Genomic DNA, 24,908 nt, shown 5'->3' with positions numbered 1-24,908 from the left:
ACTTTGTCATGCCATAAATATGCGTGCCATCCAAATATTTTTTTATATCCCTCTAGGGCTAATAGTTTCTTGTTCTTTAGTGTCATCCATTCTTTCAACCAAACTAGGCAGATTGCATCATGATAAAGTCTCAGATTGGGCAGTTGCATTCCGCCTCTTTCCTTTGCATCTTGTAGAACTTTCACTTTCACTCGAGGCTTCTTGCCTGCCCAAACAAAATCTGATATCTTCCTCTGCCATTTTTCAAATTGTTTGGAGTCTCTGATGATTGGTATTGTCTGTAGCAAAAACATTACTCTTGGTAACACATTCATCTTAACTGCTGCAATCCTGCCCAACCATGACAAATTCAATCTATTCCATTTAATCAAGTCTCTCTCTATCTGAGTCCATAATTTTTCATAATTGTTTTTGAATAGATCTATGTTCTTTGCAGTTAATTCAACTCCCAAATATTTCACTTTACTTGTTACTTCACAATCCGTTGTTTCCATTAACAATTGTTGTTTCTGCTTAGTCATGTTTTTGCATAATATCTTTGACTTCTTTTTGTTAATGAAGAGACCTGCCAAGTCTCCAAACTCCTTGATCTTATCTATCACTCTTGGCATGTTCTCCAATGGGTCCTCTACAATTAACATTATGTCATCCGCAAATGCTCTGACATATGAATAGTCCTTTATTTTTATTCCACGAATTTCCTCATCTTGACGTATCTGTATCATCAGAATCTCCAATACTAAAATGAACAACAATGGATATAACGGGCAACCTTGTCTTGTTCCTTTACTTATCGTCAATTTCTTGGTCAATTCATCATTCACCACGATTGCTGCAGTCTGGTCTCTGTAAATTTCCTTAATTGCTCTGATGAATCTTTCTCCCAATTGTAGCTTTTCCATAGTGGCAAACATAAAGTCCCAGTTTAAATTGTCAAACGCTTTTTCAGCGTCTACAAAGAAGAAACCAACCTCTTTGTCACAACGCTTGTCATAATATTCAATAGCATTGATCACTGTCCTTAAATTGTCTCTTATTTGTCTGTCTGGCAAAAAGCCTGCTTGTTCCTCCTCTATAACTTCCGAGAGCCACCCCTTCAATCTCTCCGCCAATATCTTCGCAAAAATTTTATAGTCATTATTGAGTAGCGATATAGGTCTATAATTTTTCACGTTAGTCAGGTCTTGGCCCTCTTTTGGGATCAATGATATATTCGCTTCACTCCAAGTGTCTGGAATCCTTTGATCCCTTAAAACCCCATTCATCACCTCTTTTAGGAATGGTGCCAGTTCATTAGCCATTGTCTTATAAAATTTAGCCGTAAGTCCATCTGGCCCTGGCGCCTTTCCTAAATTTGCAGATTGTATTGCCTTACTTATTTCCTCGTCAGTTACCTCACTGTTCAACTTATTTCTCCAAGCTTCCGAGATTTCTGGAAGTTTGGTTCTCTCCAGATATGACGCTATTGATTCTTTGTTTACTTCTTTTTTATTATACAGCTTAGCGTAGAATTTATAAAAGGCTCTACTAATGGTAGTCTGCTCCAAATGCGTTTTGTTATCTTCACATATTTTATTTATTATTTTCTTTTCCCTTTTCTTCTTCAATTGCCATGCCAGGTATTTCCCAGGTTTATTAGCACCCTCAAACGCTTTTTGATTCAGTCTTTTAAGATTCCACTCCAATTCTTTATTGCTCATTGCTGTTAACTGTTCTTGAAGTATTTTAATTTCCTGGTATACCTTCTTTTTCCCTGGTCTCTTTTTTAACTGAGGATACAGAGCTCCTTGGGTTTTCCTTTGAGGGGAATTTTTATATGGATCGTGCCCTCCCGATGGGCTGTTCCATTTCATGTGCTGCTTTCGAGCGCTTTAGCTCCTTCCTTGAATGGGAATGGAGGCGCCGGTTGCACTGTGGCGACACGGCACATTATTTAGATGATTTTTTGATGGTGGGGGCTGCGGGATCTGGGCAATGCGCCCGGCTCCTAGCCACCTTCATGGAGCTTGCAGATGAGCTGTGGGTCCCGTTGGCACATGAGAAAACGGAAGGCCCGTCTTAGGTCCTGACATTCTTAGGGATTGAGTTGGACACAGTGCACCAACTCTTTCGGCTTCCCCAAGCGAATGTTACTGATCTTAGGGTCAGGCTGCAAGAGTTTCAGGGCAAGCGCAAGGTGTCGCTGCTTGAGCTCCAACAACTTGTGGGCTTATTGAATTTTGCCTGCAAGGCGATTGCCCCGGGTAGGGCTTTTTTGAGGCGGCTGTGTGACACTATGTCATCACTCCGTGTTCCTCATCATTGTATTCGGGTAACGGGAGGCATGTGAGAGGATTTGGCAGTGTGGACCGCCTTCCTTTCCCAGTATAATAGGGTTACATTCTGGAGGGAGGGCTTGCTGCTTGAAGCTGAGTTGCAGGTAACCTCTGATGCCTCAGGCTCCATGGGCTTCGGAGTATACTTCCGGGGGCACTGGTGCGCTGAGCGTTGGCCTCCCTCTTGGTTGGCCAGTGGCCTGGGCCGGGATTTGACCTTTTTGGAATTTTTTCCATTATTGGTCGCAGTTTACCTGTGGGGTGAGCAGCTGGCCAACCACTCTGTCCACTTCTGGTGTGACAACCAGGCGGTGGTTCAGGTGGTTAACTCCTTAACTTCCCGGTCTGTTAGAGTTATGAGGCTGGTGCGGGTTTTTACTTTGTGTTGCCTCTGGCGGAACATTTTATTTAAGGCCAGACATGTTCCTGGAATTAATAATGGAGTGGCAGACACTTTGTCCCGCCAACAGATGGAGCAGTTCTGGCAACTTGCCCCAGAGGCGGACTTGGAACCTATTCAAATGCCTCAGGAGCTATGGAGGCTTGGGAATCAGAAGCGCTCAGGGCCATCCAGCTCACCATGGCCCCCAGCACATGGAGGGCCTATGCAAGAGTGGTAGGACAATTGGAGGGGTTCAGACGGGAGGTCAGACTGCAACAGCAGTGGCCCATCCCGGTGCATCATGTCATGCAATTCTGTGTTCATCAGAAGGGGCATGGTTTGTCAGTAAAGACAATCAAGGGGCAGTTAGCTGCTTTGGTGTTTGTTAGCAAAGCTCGGGGGTTGCCTGAGGCCATGGGCGACTTCCGGGTGAGGAAGATGTTAGAGGGGTGGAGGCTGGGGCCCGCAAGGATCCCAGGGTGCCTATTTCTCCTGGGGTCCTGTGGGGTCTTGGAACTTCCTGGGGGGACATCTGTCTTTCTGGTTTTGAGGCCAGGTTGTGTCACGTGGCTGCTTTAATGGCCTTTTTTGGAGCCCTGCGTGTGAGTGAATTGGTAGTTCAATGCAGTACTGACACATCAGGGCGGGCCCTTACGGTTGATGACATCAAGTTTGAGGGGAATGGGGTCTCTTTAAGGATCCGCAAGTCCAAAACTGATCAGGGGCAGCGGGGGGTGACTGTCATGTTGGGCCCCTGTTCGGATATTGAGTTATGTCCAGTGAGGGCCTTACACTGATACTTGAGGGTTCGGGGGCCCAAGCGAGGGGTTCTCTTCCGGCATGAAGATAGCCACCCTTTGACCCGTTATCAGTTCTTGGCAGTGACCACGAGGGCGTTGACCAAGTTAGGATTAGCTGGTGTGTGATTCGGTACTCATTCCTTTAGGACTGGGGCCGCATTGACAGCTGCTGCTCTGGGTTACCCGGTTGAAACAACTCAATGGGTTGGCAGGTGGAGGTCCTCAGCTTATCATTCATATGTTGGGCCGTTGCTGCAATTTTAAGGGCGTTGCTAATTGATTTGTCGCTCCAGGAGAAGCTAAGAATTCTGATCTGCAGGCACAGTATGGTGTTTTGGGCGGCCCATAAAGCAAGGAGGACACGGATCGGGTCCCAGCTTGGTTTGTGTAGATGGGTGTCCGTTGAATGGCAGGGCCGACGTGGCCTCTGTTGGCTGGGCCTGTTGCCTTTGTTATTCCAGGGATGGCCAGCCCCTCAGCCCGATATAGTAGTCATTCACCTTGGTGGGAATGATCTCGGGCTTGTGTAAGGCAGGGCCTTATCCATACAAGCTATGCTTGATTTAAGGGAGATAGGGCTTCGCTGGCCAGGGGTGCTGATCATTTGGTCACCTATGCTACCTAGACTAGTATGGAGGTAGGCGGTGAGCCGGCAGGTGGTTGAGCGGGCATGGATGAAGGCCAATTGGGCCATTCAGAAGGCCCTTGCTGGGGGGTTGGAGATTTATTTACCCCACCCCAGGATCAGGGCCGAATTTGCCGACCTCTGCTGAGGTGACGGGGTACACCTGTCAGTACAGGGCAATGAACTTTTCCTGGACGACTTGCGGCAAGGGCTTTGGTTGGCCTTAAGCCACCTGTGGGGCACCAGGGCCTAAGCAGAGGCTTGGTCCAGGTGTTGGCAGGAAAGAGTTGGGGGAAAAGGGAGCGGGCCGGTGAGCAAAGATCATGGCCAAGATCAGGCATTGGTTCAACAAGTTCAGTATTGCCTACTCAGACTTGCCCTGTCTGTCTAAGGTCTTAAGCAGAGGTCTTTCTCATCACTCATTTCCTGATCTTTTAAACTGGAATTCCTGGGGATTGAACCTAGGACCTTTTTCATGCTGAGTAGATGTTTTACCACTGAGTTACAGCCCTGCCCAGGAGTTGGAGGATTGAAAGATTGAAGAAAAAACAAGGATGGAAAAAAAGACATGAAGAAAACACCTCTGGGCAAGTTAATATTTTCCCTGTTGAGTGGGCTGGGTGGATGGGGGAGTTGGTGGAAAGTGGTGCAAGAGCGTGGATATGCAAAACATTTGCAGTACAATTTAGAGTAATTCTGAGTATTTGATCAAAGCTAACAGCAATCATTTTCAGATGATCCAATTTTGGTAATCCGACTGTGAATAAGAGAAAATCATGCTATGCATGATACTTTGGGTATGTACGGTTGCTGTTTTGTGTGAATAGGGCAATGTGTGTATATTCCTACTTTGTTTCACCTGAACCTGCACTGTCAAAAATCTGGGTTTCTTATCATGCATACTGAAGCTGGAAAATACACTCATTGCCCTATTCTCACAAAATGACAACTATGTGTATAGCAACTAGCCCTTACACATAGTTGAATCATCAAAACTGAAACCTCTGAAAAGGTGTATTCCTACGAGTGATTGAGGGTGTTGCTTGCAGTTCATAAACAAATTGTAATTCCAGGAGAGGAGTGTTTGCACAGTACTATAAAACACATTTTTTTAACCTGGTCTGGACTATAAGGTACAGATTTTTAAAAAAATTATGTGTGCAGCACATTGTAAAAATGCTTCATCTTTCTGCTTCAAGACCGACATGATTCAGTGCACGCATGGAGTTCCAGCAAAAGAGGTTTCAAATTTCTATCCTGTAGAATCAGAAGCTTCAAGGTACAGATGAATGTGCTCAATAATTCTGAAATTTCCATATCACTTCATTTGAATGATGAATATATTAAAAATTTTGAAGTGGGACATTAATAGTATAAATATTTAAACTATGATGAATTGCTGAGTTGATGTAGTCATTAGGAATTGAATTCTAGCCATGCAATTTTTGAGCGCTACAAAGACATTTCAGGTTTAGGAAGAAGGGGAAAAACCATTGCTTGCTTCCCCATGGTACTTCTTTCCTTGAAGTTTGGTTCAATTTTTTAAAAAATGCTCCCCTTTCTGAGGTACTCCCACCCAGTTAAAGATCACATAGACAATGAACAACATTCAGTATTGTTCAGCTAGTCCAAGGTAGCTATCTGGTAAAGTCCTAGAACCAGAACCAGACACATTGGAACATGTATTTCTACTTTATTTTTTATTTATTTTATTTACATCATTTATTGTCTGCCTTTCAAGGCAGATTACATGGTGCAAGTCCATACAACCAATATCATGGCATTTCAAGACACATTGTAATGGGTATATACGTGCAATTTACAAGATTTGATGAGAGAGAGAGAGAGAGAGAGAGAGAGAGAGAGAAGAAAGAAAGAAAGAAAGAAAGAAAGAAAGAAAGAAAGAAAGAAAGAAAGAAAGAAAGAAAGAAAGAAAGAAAGAAAGAAAGAAAGAAAGAGTGGTTTAAAGGTTTAAGTACCCAGTGCATCTGATATTCATATGAAGGACATTGAGCCCACTTGAAAAAACTATATTCCCAGGTTTCTTTGGCTCCTAAGATAATGCTGGAGCAGCATTCATGGGGAGGGGAAGAAAATGAAAGAGACAGGTCTCTCTTTCGCTGCTACCACAGCTTAGGGCTAGGTAAGGAACTTTGGAGGCTTATGGGGAGAAATATTAAGAGAAGGATCCAACCCCTCTGTAGTAATCCTGCCAACAATATGCAAAACTGATTTTGCAAAGTTTAGAATCTTTCTGAAAAGCATAAGGTATTTTCAGACCGGGGTGGCAAGTTCATTAAGCCCAAATCTGAATCATACTGGGGAAAATTTGCCTATTACTCAAAATAAGTACTTTGCAGAACCTCAGTCCCTTAGCTTTTCTTACAAGTTAAGCCTTTTAGGTTACAGTAGCCTTTTCTTAGCAGCTTTTGAGATCCATGACAACACTCAAAATTTAACATATTCTTACATCAAAAACTATTCACATTTTTTCAAAAAATATACTTTTTAGACTACTATTCTCGGTCTGGTGTTTCTGTTGTTTTAGCTATTTTTGTTTGATCACCCCCCTCCCTTAAAAATGCATATGAACACTTCACACTGTTTTCCTACTATGGTTTTCCCCCATCACCTACCATTTTAAAGCACATCATGAGCAATTAAGAAATCAGAGATAAAATAACCTGTTCCAATTTGTACAAAAGAATATATTATAGTTGGTGCTATAACCTTTAATAAGTTTAGTAATAATCTAAAACTCTTGTCCATTTCTCAGCAGGGACAAATTTAAATCACTGGGACTGGCAATTAAAGATACATTCTTTATTTCTTGAGACCATTTTGGTCCTGTTGTTAACATACTAGGGTTTGAGAAAGAAAATATTAAATATGAACATTCATTCAAACAATTCATGGTAGCTTTTGTATTTAGTTCTATATTATTTGGCATTTCTTTCCATATATGATGCCTTCATTGTATGGTTTTGTATCTTCTTACTATATAATTGAATAAGTGTATTTCAGACAACTCACTTTATACGCTGGTGCACCACCAGAGGGCGCTGACATAGAGGGAAGCCTAGGCAAGGCACCATGTCCCTCCAGAAAACATGCCATGGTGGGATGCCCAGGGCAGGAGCAGGATGGGAGCAGGTGGTAATGCCCACTCCTGCCTAAACCCAGCAGGTATTAGGAGCGGAGCAGGTGGCATTGCCCACCCCCACCTTAACACAGCTGGTATTGGGTGCAGAGTAGGTGGCAATGCCTTAATCCAGTTGGTATTAGCAGCGGAGTAGGTGGCAATACCCACCCCCCTCTTTGAACCAGTTGGGATCAGGAGCTGAGCAGTTGGCAATTCCTGTCCACTGCCTTAACCCAGATGGTATTAGGAGAGGAGCAACTGGCAATGCCCACCACCTGCCTTAACCCAGCTGGTAATAGGAGCGGAGCAGATGGCAATGCACTCCCCCCCCCGTATTAACCCAACTGATATTAGGAATGGAGAGGGTAGCAATGCCCACCACCTGCCTTAACCCAGCTGGTATTAGGAGTGGAGCAAGTGGCAATGCCCACTCCTCTTCAGCTAGCTGGGATCAGGAGCGGAGAAGGTGGCAATGCCTGCCCCCTGCCTTAACCCAGCTGGTATTAGGAGCAGAGCAGATGGCAATGGCCACCCCCCCCCAGCTTAACCCAGCTGGTATTAGGAGTGGAGCAGGTGGCAATGCCCTTCCCTTGCTTGACCCAGTGGGTATTAGTGGTGGAGAAGGTGGCAATGCCTGCCCCCTGCCTTAACCCAGCTGGTATTAGGAGCAGAGCAGATGGCAATGGCCACCCCCCCAGCTTAACCCAGCTGGTATTAGGAGTGGAGCAGGTGGCAATGCCCTTCCCTTGCTTGACCCAGTTGGTGGTGGAGAAAGTGGCAATGCCTGCCCCCTGCCTTAACCCAGCTGGTATTAGGAGCAGAGCAGATGGCAATGGCCACCCCCCCCCAGCTTAACTCAGCTGGTATTAGAAGTGGAGCAGGTGGCAATGCCCTTCCCTTGCTTGACCCAGTTGGTATTAGTGGTGGAGAAGGTGGCAATGCCAACCCTCCACCTTAACACAGCTGGTTTAAGGAGTGGAACAGTTGGCAATGCTCACCCCCTGCCTTAACACAGCTGGTATTATGAGTGGAGTAGGTGGCAATGCCATCCCCCTGACTTAATCCAGCTGGTATTAGGATCGAAGCAAGCGGCAATGACCACCGCTCGCCTTAACCCAGCTGGAATTAGTACTGGAGCAGATGGAATTTCCCCTCCCACCTTAACACACCTGTTACTAAGAGTAAAGTAGGTGGCAATGCCACCCACAACTTTAACCCACCTGGTATTAGGAGTGGAGCAGTGGCAATGCCCACCCCTCTTCATTCAGTTGGGATCAGAAGCAGAGAAGGTGGCTTTGCCCAATCACTGTCTTAACCCAGCAGATATTAGGAGTGGAGCTTGTGGCAATGCCCACCCCCCACCTTAACCCAGCTGGGATCAGGAGCAGAGCAGGTGATAATACCCACTCCTCTTCAACCAGCTGGGATGGCAATGCCCACCCTCCCTCACCTGATTAGGATCAGGAGTGGAGCAGGCGATGATGCCCTCACACCTTAACCCAGCTGGTATTAGTTGAGCAGGTGGAAATGCCCTCCCCTGCCTTAACCCAGATAGTATTAGTAGTAGACCAGGTGGCAATACCCACCCCCATCATCATCCATTTGGGATCAGGAGTGGAGCAGGTGGCAATGCCCACCTCACACCCTCACCTTGCTGGGATAAGGCACAGAGCAGGAGGCAATTGCCACCCTTTTCTACCTTCTGAATTAAGCCACTGAGCAGGTGGCAGTACCCACCCTGTCTTCACCCTGCTGCAGTCAGGAGCCAAGCATGCAGCAATGCCTACTCCCCCACCCCCGCATCCAAACTGCCGGAATCAGGAGCAGAGCAAGTGGCAATACCCACTCCCCCTTCACCCAGCTGGAATCAGGAGCAGAGCAGGTAGTAAAGCCTGCTGCCCACCTTCACCTGTCAGGATCAGGCACAGAGCAGGAGGCAATGCCTGTTCCTCCCTTCACCCAGTGGGGAGCAGCTGGCAATGCCCCCCTCTACACCCACCTGGGATCAGGCTCGGAGCAGGCGTCAATATCTGCCCCCCTTCACCCAGCCATAGTTAGGTGCAGAACATGAGGCAATGTCCCACCTCATCATACCTTTTATTGGCGAAACAGAAACATAGAATGGCGTTTACAATCAATAAGAAGTTAAGATCACACACACACACACACACACACGTGTGTGTGTAACATAAAAACATAAAACATAAAAAAATAAAAAATAGCTTAAACCCTCATTTTACCACATATTTGGATTTGATCTTAAGTATTTCATCCAAAAATCTTGCAACTTCTCTTGTAATTTCCACTACCGAATCACTCAATAAGAACTGACAATTGATCACAGTATTCTGAAAAACCATTACCTGGGGAAGACTATCAAACAAATTCCTGCATGGGTTTGTATAAAACTGGCAGTTGAGTATTATATGTTGAATTGATTTGGGCATTCCTGACCATGATAAACCAGTGGCCTTACATTGTATGAGACAATTCCATGAGCAAAGAATCAAGGGTATTTATGATCCTTCCCATAACAGTTTACAATTAATGATATCTTCAGACCGGGAAGACGCATTTCTTGTTCTACAGCAATTGTGTTGAATGCTTCTCTGATTAACCAAAAAAAAAAGGGGGGGGGGAGTTTCCTCTGCAGGGAACAGCATGTCAATTTTATAATCTAGTTTTCCCCAAAATTCTTAGTTTCTTTATTCTTTACCAATCTCTTTATGGGTAGCTTTGGATATTAGTTTTGATATCTCAAAAGGGAATCTTGTGTGCCTCTCACATCCAGAAATGTGAAGATACTAGAAATGTTACACCTCATGAATTTCTTAGCAAGTGTTGTATCAGAAGAGGAATGCATATTTTGGGGGCAGAGGTGCTGACTGACGCTTGATTTACAGTACCAAGGTGCAGTAAGGCCTGAGAACTCAAGATTCCAGTACTCAGTGTATTATGTTCTCATTGACCAGAGGAAACTATGTGCGCCATGAGGATGCAGCCCAGCTAATCTGAACTATTTCAGACCTCCTAGTGCAGCGTTATGTCAGCAACCTTCTATACCTTGGGCCAAAAATATACAGTGTCTACCTGTGAAGGCAGAAAATAAAATAGGGCCGGGAGGGAAAGATTACACTTGGCCAGATGTACTTGAAGCAAATCAGGTACCAGTGGCACTGCCAGTATCCAGGGGATTCACCTTGGACTGACTGATAGCTGTGCCGGTCTGGGAGGAAATAATGGGAATAAGTCATACTGTTGCGTTCTCCTGAACCACTGGTCCTAGCCGTACTGCCAGTGCCTAAATTGCTTGGGCAGAGATCTGGCCCTGGGTACCAAGCAAAATTGTCCGGCAGTCTGAAATTGGCATGCATGCCAGGAATCGTCTACACCTGTTCTAGTGTAACAAAACTGACCTACTGTTACTAGAGTTAGAGAATCTGGATGAAATAGGATATTCCTGGAGTTTCCCAGCATTTCTGGCCTTCTCCAGACAGGCCCCAAGACTGTCAAAAGAACACAACAGCTTGTGTTAATCAGCATTCACTGTCCCTCCTTCCAAATGAACTTCCACACAATAGAATATTTTGCCAGCCATTAATCAATATTCCGAAAGGGCATCATATGTAGTCAGATTCTATTTTCCATCTGCTTACTAAACATGGTGAACATTCCAAAAAGCTGAAGAAAGCCATTCTAATTTATGCTATTTTATTGTGTTATTTTCCCTTTGCAACTGGACTGTTACCCTTTTCATCCTGTCATCCAGTGCAGCTGCTGCTTTGGAAAAGAACATTTCACTGGAAGGAGGTGGAGAGAATTACATTTGTATTGATATTCCAAAATATTTCTGGCATTGCTTCAAGTTTCAGTAAGCATTCCAGGTTGCAGGGAAATAGGTGGTGTGGTAATCTGCACCCTAAGCGTTTATTGAAAATTTTGTTAACCATCTGCAAGGTGATTTGAGAAACTGACACAGATCGACAGTGAATTTCAGTCCATGTTTTCAGGTTAAACCCCTCCCTCGAAGGCTTTTGCAAACTCTTGCAGATTAAATCGACAGATTTACTGCTTTGCAGAAGCTTTGGGCCCTAAAGCATGAAATATGGCTTCCTTATGCTTGCTAAGTTGCTTCATTTATGAGGCACAAATTAAAGATACTGATTGCCAAGGATCAGAAACTGCCCCATTGAATAACACTTGGCATTTATGATAGGGCCTCTGTGCATCTGATCGGAAGAGTCAGAAAACAGAGTGCCTCTATTTTAGGAATTTAATTTCATTGAAGCTTGTCCCTTCAGTATTCAGGACCTTTTTCCAGGATGATGGATCTTCTACAGGGTAGGTGCTGTCAAATCTGTAGCCATGCCTGAATACACTTTGGTAATTTATTTCCTGTTTTCTTTGTGCTAATGTAATGAGCTACATCATAGCTGAGACTCAGGAAGATGTAGATGCTGTCAGTTTTATCAGTGTGGCACATATCAGTGTTACAAAAATAAACCAATTCTAAGCTCACACACACCCCATACACACAAGGATCTTTTCTAGAAAGAAAGAAAGAAAGAAAGAAAGAAAGAAAGAAAGAAAGAAAGAAAGAAAGAAAGAAAGAAAGAAAGAAAGAAAGAAAGAAAGAAAGAAAGAAAGAAAGAAAGAAAGAAAGCGCAAATATTTCAGTCATATGTGTGGTTACATTAACAGTGAAATCCTAAGCAGAGTTACTACAGTCTAAGCCCATTGATTTCAATAGGGTTAGACTGGAGTAACTCTGCTTAGGATTTCACTGTTAGTACAGGATAACATAAAATATTTTTGTATTACTCAGATTAGCATCTTTAACTCTGCTTTTATTGTACCAGACACAAAAAAAGCTGTTCAGTGTCTCATTTTCAGAAACAAACGGTTAGGGCTCATCTAGGTGTTGGGGCATGTTACTTTCCTCTTACCAATTTCCTACTTAAGAAATGCATACACCTCAAAATTTAGCTGTAATACATCATTTTGACCTTGTGTGTTCCAGAGGAAGGGTAAAATGAATGAATGGTTTGTTTTTAAAAAATCATATGATTTCATTTCCATACCGGTATGGGATACAACAGAAGGTGCACTTGGGGGTTTGATAAGCATCACTGAACTGACAAACTGACAAAGCATGATTTGTTTCTGACAGATGATTTAAGATGCTTTTATTTTATGCTTTAAAAGCATCCCGAGGATCGCCAAGGTTCTCTGCCGAGGCGTGCTCAGATTGCCACAGAGTGCCATGTGCTTCACACGCAGCAGCAGTCCCTCATCTGCAAACTGTTCATTCCCTTCAGTAGAACAGTCAGCTTTAGTAAGGCTCTAGCTACACAAGTTATCCCAGGAGACTCTTGACTTGACTTGTACGTCGTGTCTCCTATAGCTAAGTCCTAACTTGTCCAACTGTTCCAAATCTGTGGAGACATACATCCAGAAATCTGAGCTCTGACCAGACGAGAACTTTCTACAAACCTGAGAAGCCTCAGGTTTGCAGAAAAATATGAAATCTAAATTAAAAAATAGCCTCCTTCCAAAATAGAAGAAGCACTTTTAAGAAGTAGCTTTAAGAAACAAATGCTCTCGGTGGCTGTTGCTAGGAAACCACAAAAATATTGCCAATTGAAGCCTTGGTTTCAGTCAATAAAAGGCAAGAGAGGGACATGGCCCTTTCCAGGGCTTTGGGGGCCTTTGAGGTAAGACTTATTGGGTCCAGGCCCAGCAGTGACCACTGAGCAACTTGAAACCACACTACTTCCATGACTTACTCTGGTCCGGCTCCTCACTACTATTCAACAGAAGTCACCACATGAAAACTAGTGTGGTATACTGGTTAAAGTGTCAGACTAGGACCTGGGAGACCCAGGTTCAAATTCCCACTTTGCTATGGAATCTTGCTAGGTAACCCTGGCCAGTCACACACTCTCAGATTAGCCTACCTCACAGGGTTGCTGTGGAGATAAAATGGAAGAGATTGATGTAAGCTGCTTTGGGTCCACATTATAAAGAAAGACAGAGTATAAATGTAGTAAAAATATAAATATAGTTGAATATGAATTGTTGTGAAGGAGAGAAGGAAGAAGAGAAATGTGAGGATATGAAGGCTGCCAGGAGAAAGGAAAGAGGAAATAGTATGGGGAAAGGGATACAGGGGAAACTGAGGTGCCAGTCACAAGTCCTTGCTGGTTCCTCACTGCTCAAGTGGGTCTGATAAGGTGGCTGGCACTGCCTAATTTAGCCAGACATTTCCCTGAATTGGGATGGAGGGAGAGATAAAGGCCAGTTGACTGGTGGGTGGGAAGGAGAGGAGGAGGCAGGAAAAGGGATGAGGCTTTGGGGGGTTTCAGGGAAGGCAAAGAGGAAATATTCACAGAGGGGGAAATGAGATGCCCCCTGCAAGTCTTTGCAGATGTCTCACTTGTATACACACACACACACACTGCTCATTTATTCACACACAAATAATGTTCAAAAATGTATACATTTTATGAGTGAAACTTGTTATGTGGGAACTTTGTTCCACACAAAACAGATGATAACCTGAAATTATTTTTTAAAAAACATATATCAGATTAGCAGGGATAAGCCATTTGAAATCCTCTTTAGTTACGATTAGTACGGGAAGGAGATATTCTGGAAACGTGTGCTGACTGAAGTGATAGAAGTCTGACCTCCTGCTGGACACCTTCTAAAGCCCCGTGAATGAAGCTGATGATCTGGGGAGGAAATGTTTTATGAGAGCAGAAGCTGCATAGGATGGAGGAAGCTTTATGCAGTCTGTTAAGACTTCTGAGAGAGCTGGCTGTGAAGCTCTGCGGGTGAAAGGCAAACTGACCGAGGTGAATTCAAGTGTGGCAATAGTGCTGTGGACATCATGAGGCCAGTTAAAGACCCCACAGCTACAAGAAATGGCCGGACACTCTTAGGCCTGTGGGAAACCTGTTAAAAGGCCATGGGAGGGAAATATCTGAGGATAGTGTGGTTGAGCAAAGAATGCTCTTTCTTGTTTTCTTTCATTTGTATGCTCCCGCTGTGAGTTCTTTTGTTTTACCTATTTCCATTGCCAGCATTCTCAATCCATTTATTTCTGTTATATGGTGTTTCAGACCAAACAAACAATTCTGTGCAAATGAAGACTTGAGGGTTCGCTTCACACAAGAGGAAAAATTCAAAATAGTGATTTTTGAGTTAAATTGTTAGAATAATGGCATTCAGTTTATATACCGCTCTTCAAGATAACTTAATGCTACACCCAAAGTGTGTTATTATAATCCACACAACAATCATCCTGTGAGACTGGTGGAGCTGAGAGAGCTGTGACTGACCCAAGGTCACCCAGCTGGCTTCAAGCGGAGGAGTGGGGAATCAAACCCGGTACTCCAGATTAGAATCCTGCTGCTCTTAACCGTAACACCAAATTGACTTCTCTAGAGGATATTGGTATATATTTACTTTGTGGTATATATTTTCTATCAGTCTGTCACTTTCTCTGTGCCCCCCACCTTTGTTGTCTGATGGCTTGAGATCCTTCCTTTTGCCCTCTTTGTGTTTCACATACTTTTACCCATAAACATTTGAAAATCCTCTCCTCTCATTTTAATATTGTTTTGATATTTCCAGCATTTTAGAACACTTCCCAAATGATATCTGGGTGTCCGGGGTTCATGGGTCAGACTGGAGACCTCAAAATCATGGTAAAGATGCTAAAACAGGCTCAATTTACATATTCCCACAGACCAACATATGCAAGTCATTCAAATATGTGGCAATGAAGCAAAAGAATCAAGTAACATAATCAAGATAAGAGAACCAGTAGGTGTAGCGGCTAGTCTAGTTTCTGGAAGACACCGGTTCAAATCTCCGCTCCGTCATGGAAGCTTATTAGGTGACATTGGGTCAGTTACACACTCTCAGGGCCAAGCTACACATGACAAATGACACTTGAACGGCAAGTGTATTTCTCCCTGTTCACTTGCCCTCCACTCAATCCACTTGCCGTTCAAGTGTCATTCGTCATGTGTAGCTTGGCCCTCACTGGAGGGCAAGTGAACAGGGAGAAATACACTTGCTGTTCAAGTGTCATTCGTCATGTGTAGTTTGGCCCTTAGTCGAACCTTCTCTCACAGAGATATTGTGAGGTTAAAATGGGGAAGGAAAAACCATATACACTGCCCCAGGGTCCTTTGAGAAAGGGCTATATACACACAAAAATGGTCTTGATTGTTAAAACTATCCTCTGAACAAGGGGGACGTAAGCTATCACTGATGTGATAATAATATACAAACATAAGGGTTGGTATGTAGATGATCAAACTTTAATGGTCGGAATGGAAGGCAAGTTGGGAAGCAAACCAGGCTCAGATCTTCTTCCTGTCCTTTTGTTCTGTGAATACACAATTTCATGATATCATTGCACATTTTTTTGCTAAAGGGGTAATGTTCAATTAAACAATGTCAGGAAGGGCAAGTATTCCAAGCAGACACCTTCCAAGAGAAGCAGGAAGTGATGTTAAGAATAAAGACCAAAAGAGATAGTATCAAATCATTGTCCGAAACTGTTATGTCCTCTGCTGAAAAAGTGAGTCTTAACACATCATGGACATGACTCAGTGGACGAGCTTTTTCAATATGTTGGATGTTTGATGAGTGCTCTGAGAATGGTGGTACTTTAATGGCAATACCACTTAAGAGGAAATGAGGCAAGAATGACACAGTGACTTCAAAAAATATGTCACTAAATGAGAAAGTGCAATGATGAAACTTGTTTCTATAACAACAAATGGAACACCAGCTATGTTTGGATCTAAGGCGTCCTGGTTCATCATCTTCAATGAGCACCGTAAGGGAAAGTGATAGACGTGACACATGTTAAGAGGTGGGTGGTAAAAACTGTTGACTCCATTCAAGTCAGATGTCTTCAACATCTTTTTTTCCTAAATGCCTGAGATGAACCTTCGGCAGCCTGCGGAGAGGTGATTCTCTTCTTCACAGTCAAGCAATATGCTTGAAACAAAAGCAGAGTTGTTTGACACAAGGTTTTGAGCTTTTAAAAACCCGTAAATGTTTTTTGAGATCAAGAAATTAGGAGGAGCATATTTTTAACAAGAGAAATGTATTTTCTTGACTTCACATTCCTGATCTATCTGGTGGGGAGGATAGGACAAAACTTCATCATTTGTGGTATGAGGACAGAATATTGCATACATGATAAGTGTGGCGAATTCAATCAGTGATTGACAAACGGTTTGCAGCTGGCTGAGATGAATAAAGTAATATTGCTGCAACCTTCACGGTCTGGCCTTACAGCTGTTCATGACCTTGGAGTCATATGAAGAGACTGAAAACAACAGGTGAGTTGAGAAATCTCTCTATATATTTTAAACAAACTGGATTTCTAGTGTACCTTGCAATGGTTTCTCATGAATCTAGAAATGTTTACGACAAATTCACAAATATGTATCACTTGATTTTTATAGCTGCTGACAATTTCGTTAATTTATATACCTCTGAGGAAGGGATTAGGTCATAGTTTCTTTGCATTGACTTTATTGTCATACTCACCCTGCAGTGTAGGTTAGACAGAGATAGGGACAACTTAAGGTCACTTGCCTGTGAGCTTCATACTGAATTGGATTTGAAGTCATGTTCTACCACGATCTAGTCTAAGGCTCTTTCACTGACTGCCCCATGCTTTTGGAACAGCCACTTCAGAGAGGTTAGGGGGTTCCTACCCTCCTGGCTTTCCAGCAAGGGAGGAAGATGAGTTTGGATGGCAGTTCCTGGGAGCTTTTCTGGTGGGGCTAGGCATGCAATGCTTCTAGGCATGTAACTGGAAGTGACATTCTACAATAGCAATTGTAGCAATTTAGCAATTATATATAAAAAAAAAACAATAGCAATCACCCAAATCACTATAGAGATTTGGGGGATTGCCAGAGTATGTAGCAGCCTATGACATCACTTCAACTTATGTGACTGAAAGCAATTTCATGTATTGCCGTGATGGCACTCCCTCTACTCTCTAATTATCTCCAACTGCTACACCCGGCAGTAGTGGACAGCAGGGGACTTAGAGCCAAGCTACAAGTGATGAATTACATTTGAATGGCAAGTGAACAGACTGACGTGTATTCCTCCCTGTTCACTTGCCATTCACTTGTGCTCCACTTGACCACATAGTGATTAAGTGGAGCACAAGTGAATGGCAAGTGAACAGGGAGGAATACACATCAGTCTGTTCACTTGCCATTCAAATGTAATTTGTCACTTGTAGCTTGGCTCTCCATATAAGCCACAAATTTTCCAGAAAACTTTTGAGGCAGCTTAAGCCTGGGCAAAGAGGCAATGCCTGTTGCTGGGGATACAAAGTCTTTTTAGTTGTTTTAAAATTATTTTCCCTACTGCTTTAATGCTTATTTATTTACCATTAAATAGCCTTCTGTACTCATTCTGTGTGTCCACAGCTCTGTTTTATAGTAAAAGCAATGTGGCGAAACATGCCCAGGCATATACAAACTAGTCACAGGATGGCATTCTCATTGAATTTAGTGTACTGACATGGTGTTGGATTCAACCAGTTTTCCTATGGTTGAAAACAGATGGAGGGATTTCTCCTTTAACCACTCAAAAATGCTATGCTGGGGCGTCAAATGTATGTTGGAAATGTGCTAAACAAGAAGGGACATTTTTTTTTTCATATGTGGTGGACATGTAAGAAAGCAAAGAGTTTTTGTTTGCAGATACAATCATCAATTCAGAAGATTTTGAAGATTAAACTTCAGCTGAAACCAGAGACATTTCTGTTGGGAATAATGGACAGCCAGTTGGAAAAAAAGTTTTAGAACACTGTTCTTATACTTTATTACAGCAGCAAGAGTACTTTATGCACAGAAGTGGAAAACTACAACATTGCCTACAGTGGAGGAATGGTTTACAAAAGTTTTGGAGTTTGCGTTAATGGCAAAACTTACTGCATTAATTAGAGAAAGGACATTAGTTAACTCCTTGACTGAATGGAAACTGTTAATAGACATTTTGCATGAAATGGATAACAAGGATTTGATGACATCTGGATTTATGGATTAAGAAACAGGAACAATAGAAAAAAGAGGGGTTTTGTGACTAACTTAGAATAAGTGGGACTCTAGAAATGATATATACTTGTTGCAGAGAAAATAGGAACTTAACTTGTGTAATTTAGGGTTTGTTTGTTTTCTCTTTTCTTTTCCTCTTAATTTTATAGATATATGTGTTGTTAGTGTGTTATGTTAAGAATTGTGTGTTTTTCTTGTTCTCTATGTTTGTTGTTTATTGTGTTGTGGTGTGTAGTTTATATTTTAAATAAAGAAAATTTTAATTTAAAAAAACTGCTATGCTGGGAATCATGGGACTTACAAGCAAAAAGGCTGTATGGGACAAGGACTATTATAAAGAAAAGAATTGAGAAAGGCTGAGCAAAGAAGGTGGCTGTAGTCTAATTGTAAAGAGAAGTTTGATTCTCTTTATGATTAGAGGTCAGGAAGAAATTTTATTCTATGCCAGATTGGCCAGAGATCTTAGAGGTTTTTTGCCTTCCTCTGTGCATAGAGCAGGGGTCACTGTACAAGGTGAGTGGGGGGGGAGGAGATAGCTGTGAATTTCCTGTACTGTGCAGGGGGTTGGACTAGATGACCCTTGAGACCTCTTTTCCAGCTCTATATTTCTATATTTATAAGTTTTTTTAAATCTTTTTTTTTAAAAAATCATCCACTAGAACGTATTGACTTACATTCATTTTCTCCAAATCTAAATCTCAATATACTCCAGAATTTTAATTAGTTTTAAAAGGTGAATTCTTCATTTGTGGTTTGGAGTCACAGCATTTTCTCTTCATACTAACTTAGTATATGTTCCAAATATGGTGTGGTAGCTTAAAATGTCTGAAGCTCTTAATCAGTTCTGTAATTAAATATTTTAGGCTTTAGCTTAAGTTTCATGTTTAAAGTCCCAAAGTAAGCCGTTTTCTTTGTTTTCATAATGGGTTTGAGTCCCTTGTATAAAAAATGGCAGCCGTAGCCATCAACTGATGGACTTTGAAATAAGGAATATTTTTTGCATTCAGGAACAAAACAGACTGAAAACTTAACCAAAATGGGTCCAATGATGATGTAAGTCCCGATGGGGAAACATAGGACACTTGAAAAAAAGAGGATGAAGTTAATGGGAGCAACAATATATTGACAAAGATGGCACTTACTTCCCATTAGCGGAATTTTTTTTTTTTTAAATATTGTATTTGAAAATAAAACAACAACAATAGCAACAACATTTGATTTATATACCACCCTTCAGGACATGTTAATGTCCCGTCAGAGTGATTTACAAAGTATGTTATTATTATCTCCACAACAATCACCCTGTGAGGTGGGTGGGGCTGAGAGAGCTCCTAGAAGCTGTGACTGGCCCAAGGTCACCCAGCTAGCTTCAAGTGGAAGAGTGGGAAATCAAACCCAGTTCTCCAGATTAGAGTCTTGCCATTCTTACCCACCACACCAAACTGGCTCGTAAACCATATAAGTCTCATACACAAAAGAAATAAACATATGACAACAATACTGAGAAATCTACATGTATGCATCCTTAATAGGTTTCCAAATATCGAAATATAAGTCTGTAGTTGTTGTCTATATGCCATTTGTTTGAATATAGATAAAGCTGTAAGGTCTTCCATGGAAAGTGAGCATTTGTCTCTCCAATGTTGTAATATAAGTCTTTTAGCTACAGTAAGAACATGGCGGGTCCATTCTCATTGACCATCAGTTAGATTCCAGGATACAGGTAGACGGTTTAAAAGTATGTTAAAGTCCTCAAAAATTAATGAGCATTCTTATACAAAATCAATATGAGTAATAACTTCCTCCAAAACAGATTGAATAACTGGACACAACAGAGCATACACTTAAGTGACACATCCTGTAAACTACAGTGCCCACAATTAGACACTGTACTCAGTCCTAAACATAATTTTATGCTGAATAAGTCACAGCTTAAGATCCACAGAGGTGACAGGTACAGCATTTCAGGCCTTATCTCACAGCTTCCTCTTTAGAAAAATCAAGGTGGTAAGAAAGGAGCCATACATACACTTCTGAAACAAAGTATTAATGTTATGAATATGTCTGCAAGGGGTATGAAGAGAAATTGCACATAAAACATATATAATTCTAAGTATAATGTTCATTTTGAATGTATTAACTTTACCCCTTAGTGACAGGTTTACAATTGCCCATCTGTCCAAATCCAAGGATGTCAGCAATCAACTTGTTAAAATTCAGCATAATCCTGTACTTAATATCTCCTGGAAATCAAAATTCCAAGATAAGTAATGACATCTGGGCACAATCAAAAATGCCCGTTAGCAATACTGTCTCTGATACATTGTTTCCCAATTGTATCACTTCAAATATTGTCAAGGTAATTGAATATCCAGACAAATTACCAAACATAACTAATTGAGTACATTAATACTGGAACAGAAGACAGAAGTTCTGAAATAAACAATAAAAGATCGTCAGCATATAGGATAATTTGACATTCCAAACAGTAATGTATAAAGTCGTAAATATTATTATTTTGTATGATGATACAAGCCAGAGGTTCCAAATGTAGATCTGCATAGAAGTTCCAAATGTAGATCTTGAGAGGGTCTATCACCTCTCTCAAGAGGGAATGGTGCAGAAAAAATACCATGATCAGTAATCTAGATCTAGGAGATGAATAAAGAATTCTAATCCAATTCTAAAATTCATGAGGAAAGTTGAATTTAGACAATGTGGCAAAAGTAAATATCCAATATATTTTGTCAAAAGTCTTTTCATCATCATTAACTAAGAGAGTAGCAACTGATTCCGCACCCATTGGATAATGCATTTCCAATCCTCTTTACAGATCATTTGGAACTGAATTTTTTGTGTGTGAAACAAAAAATCCACTTCCAAACAGTTGCTAAAGTGCATTGAAAGTGCTTTATCCAATGTGTGCGGAATCAGCCTTAATCAGACACGTTATTATTTAATGCAATCAAAGCAGCAGCTAATTTGAGTTTATCAGAACCTTGCCTACCTTTAATGAATCCTACCTGGTGTTCATGAATCAGGGTTGGGGAAAAAAAATCAGGGTTGAAACAACCTTTTGAAGTTTGTTAGCAAGGATGGTAGCTAATAGCATGTACATTTGTCAAATAAATAGGTTGAAAATTTGAACATTGCTTATCAGCTGAGACATGACTGCTTTGACTGCCTCTGGGCAGTGAGCCGATTTTGGATCTGGGATTCGGGGATGGGGGATTTCACTGTGATTGCTGATTTTCAGGTAGGACATTACCTGTTTGGAATTAAAATCTATATGAATTTCAGAATTTCAAACAATTATTTTCAATGAGGCATGTATTTCAAGGTCTAAGGCAGCTTTTAATAAAAATAATGGCACCAAATTTGCTCAGAACACAGTCTTCCCTCTAATCTCAAGAACCAGGCATCTGAAGTAGGTGCCTCTCTGCGCAACTGCACTTCTCTCTACTGATTCCTATGGAGGAAAAATGACAGTCAAATGGCAGACTAGTGAGAGGGAGCTGGTCAGCCTCCAGCATATATCAAAAGAAAACTGTCTGCATTCATTCCATTTTTCTGCTCTTACAGTAACTTCTCATTAAAAGCTAAAATGACGAGACTGGGGCTATCGTACTTTGGTCACATCATGAGAAGAAAAGACTCTCTGGAAAAGTCAGTAATGTTAGGAAAAGTGGAAGGCAGTAGGAAAAGAGGAAGACCTAGAACGAGATGGCTTGACTCAATGAATGACCCTATGAACGAAAGACCTCCAAAACATCCTATCATCAACAGACTTACTCAGATCTTGCAAACTTTTTAGATTGATTCTAAATTCCTAAAAAGAAAAAAAAATGATCTGTTGGATTTCATATGGAAAAAAATGTTTTAGGTAGGTAGCCATGGTGGTTTGAAGTAGAAGAGCAAGATTCAGGACCAATAGCACCTTGAAGACCAACTAGATTTCCAGTGTGTAAACTTTTGAGAGTCAAAGTTCCCTTCATCATAAAAAATGGCTAAAGAGGAATTAAGAGAATTTCTCTAAACAACTGGTCTGGATTACTACGGTCAGACTTGATTAAAGTATAGGCATGCACGTATGAAGCTCCAGGCATTTAGTTTTCTTTACTATATCAGATCGTTTAATTTTTGATAAGAAGTACACCTCAACAACGTCTTTAGTTCCTTATGGGTATAATACACAAGTAGTACTAATAGAGGATCTTTGCTTCTATTTTATGATAAGACAACTGTCTTGTAAGTTGTAAATGCATCTTTTATATTGACTAATTCATCATAGGGTCACCATAGGTTGGAGGTGACTTGACAGCACATAACACACACAATTGAACATAAAATTATACTATCTATTACTACTACATAGATAATTAAAGGTGAACAGTAACATGAGTCCATAATAATCTCTCCCCAAAATAAGCAGGTCACAAGCAAGAAGCCCCTTCTAAGAAGAAGTACCCATTCAATTCAGCATCCCATATTGTTAGGTTTCATAAGCATCTTCTAACAATAGCTACCTGTCTCACTTGATCTGGGCGCACATTCTTGGCTAACTAATACCATACAAAGTTAACTGTGCTTGAATATCTTCTTAAAATATATAAAAGCTATTAGTTCATTCATGCTACTTTTTATTATACCAAAGTATATTTTAAAATAGTAATTACAAGTTTCTCGTACATATTAATACCTCTTGGTCCTCCTCAACCCACTCACCCCATCTTTTAACAATATCTCTACTTCTGTACATTTTTGCTATTCTTAGATGTTTCTGCACTAGGTTATTAGCATATAGGTGATATGGAGTAGATAGTTTCTAATCTACAAAAGCCATGTTATTGTGTTACTCCTTTGTTTCTTAACCCTCTGGCTGCTTTGGAAGGTGGACTCTATGGCATTATACCCACTGAGCTCACTCTCCCCCCCTCCACAGCCTCCACCCCCCAAATCTCCAGGAATTTCCCAGCCCAGAGAAGGTAACCCTACGATTCTGGCCCCATGACTCATCGACCTATTCCTCCATGTAAGTCCCATGATGCTTGAAATGAACCTTCTGTTTATTTTTTTTTATTTTTTAATTAATATATTTATATCCACAATGCACAAGGTGACTTCCTAAACATAAGCACACACAAATTAAAATACATGAAGTTAAAACATTGTCATTATTACCAATTGCCAGAGATATTCATTAATTACTTCCACTAAAGGTATATTGAAATAATCCCACTTTGTACCTTTTATGGCAAAAAGAGAGTGTGGGAGACTTTTGTACCATGTCTGCAGGCTGTTCTAAAGTGTGAGGCAGCCTCTTAAACAGAGCATGCATGGGTTGTAGCTGAAGGAATCTCCCGAATAGATTGGACTGTCAGAAGTGAGGCACCTGATGACCTCAGTTGGCACAGGGGTTTTGCAACAGCTTCAGAAATGAATAGGAATGCAGGAAAATTTCATGTGCCTTCTGTGCGTGGGTAGTTGGATACAGACCAATGACATGTTGATATTTTTTTTCTTTTAGAAATGTACTGATGACAGTAAGATTATTGTTAGCCCAAAATTGAAAGTATAAATTCTGCCTGAAGCGGAGACTTGAATGCATATGCTCATGGGAAAAATTATTGTATATGGGGATATGTGGGAAGAGAAATGGCAGTTCAGGAGAAATTTATTAATAATTGGCAACCTTTTCTAAGATACTGGATTAGAATTAAACCTAATGAGAATGTCAGAGAGGAAACATTAAACTGGATATAACTGCTTGGAAGTAGTGTATTTAGGATGTGAAATGATTAATGATAATATAGTTTGATTAAGTTAACTCTACTTGTTATGAATTTTTATGCATTTTTGTAGCATTTTTTTAAAAAATATTCCATCTTGCTGTATTGCATGCAAACATAATTTTAAAAATCATGCATAACATACACAGTCAGTGTGGCTGCAATCTCAAGAAGACCACTTCCTGGAAGAAACCCTCACTGAATCTAATGGGACATATCCAAGTAGATCCGCTTAGCATGGTTCATCCTATCGCCTCATGTTTTCAGCCAATCTACTACCATAACATTTGTCCACTGTCTTTGACAGCTAAAGACTATCCAAAATAAGAGAAAGAAAGACAAATGGTTGGAATAACCCAGCTGCCCTTTGTTTGACAGTAAACATCATTTCCATTAAAAATCAGAGGCTCCAAAGGAAATAGAATGAAATTCCTTTCGCGGAGAAAGTCTGAAAAACTAGAATGTTGTCAGGAAACTGCCAGTACATAAAGGGCATCTTCTTACTCATAATATCCATCCCCTGTGGGTGAAATCTGGCTCAGTTGACATCCTGGAAATTATGTGATTTATTTCAGTAAACCCTAGTTGTATCTTTCGTGTTTCTAATTGATATCTATCAAGTTCCCGGGCAAATGCATACACTGTTAATTCAGTTTATGCTACCTACTCTATAAACCTTCAGTTTATGCTACCTACTCTATAAACAATTAAAGAGTCAATTTATACATATTATAGACCACTGAT

The sequence above is a fragment of the Eublepharis macularius genome, chromosome 3 (assembly GCF_028583425.1).
Source record: "Eublepharis macularius isolate TG4126 chromosome 3, MPM_Emac_v1.0, whole genome shotgun sequence".
Taxonomy (NCBI): Eukaryota; Metazoa; Chordata; class Lepidosauria; order Squamata; family Eublepharidae; genus Eublepharis; species Eublepharis macularius.
Note: the sequence above shows the minus strand (reverse complement) of the source record.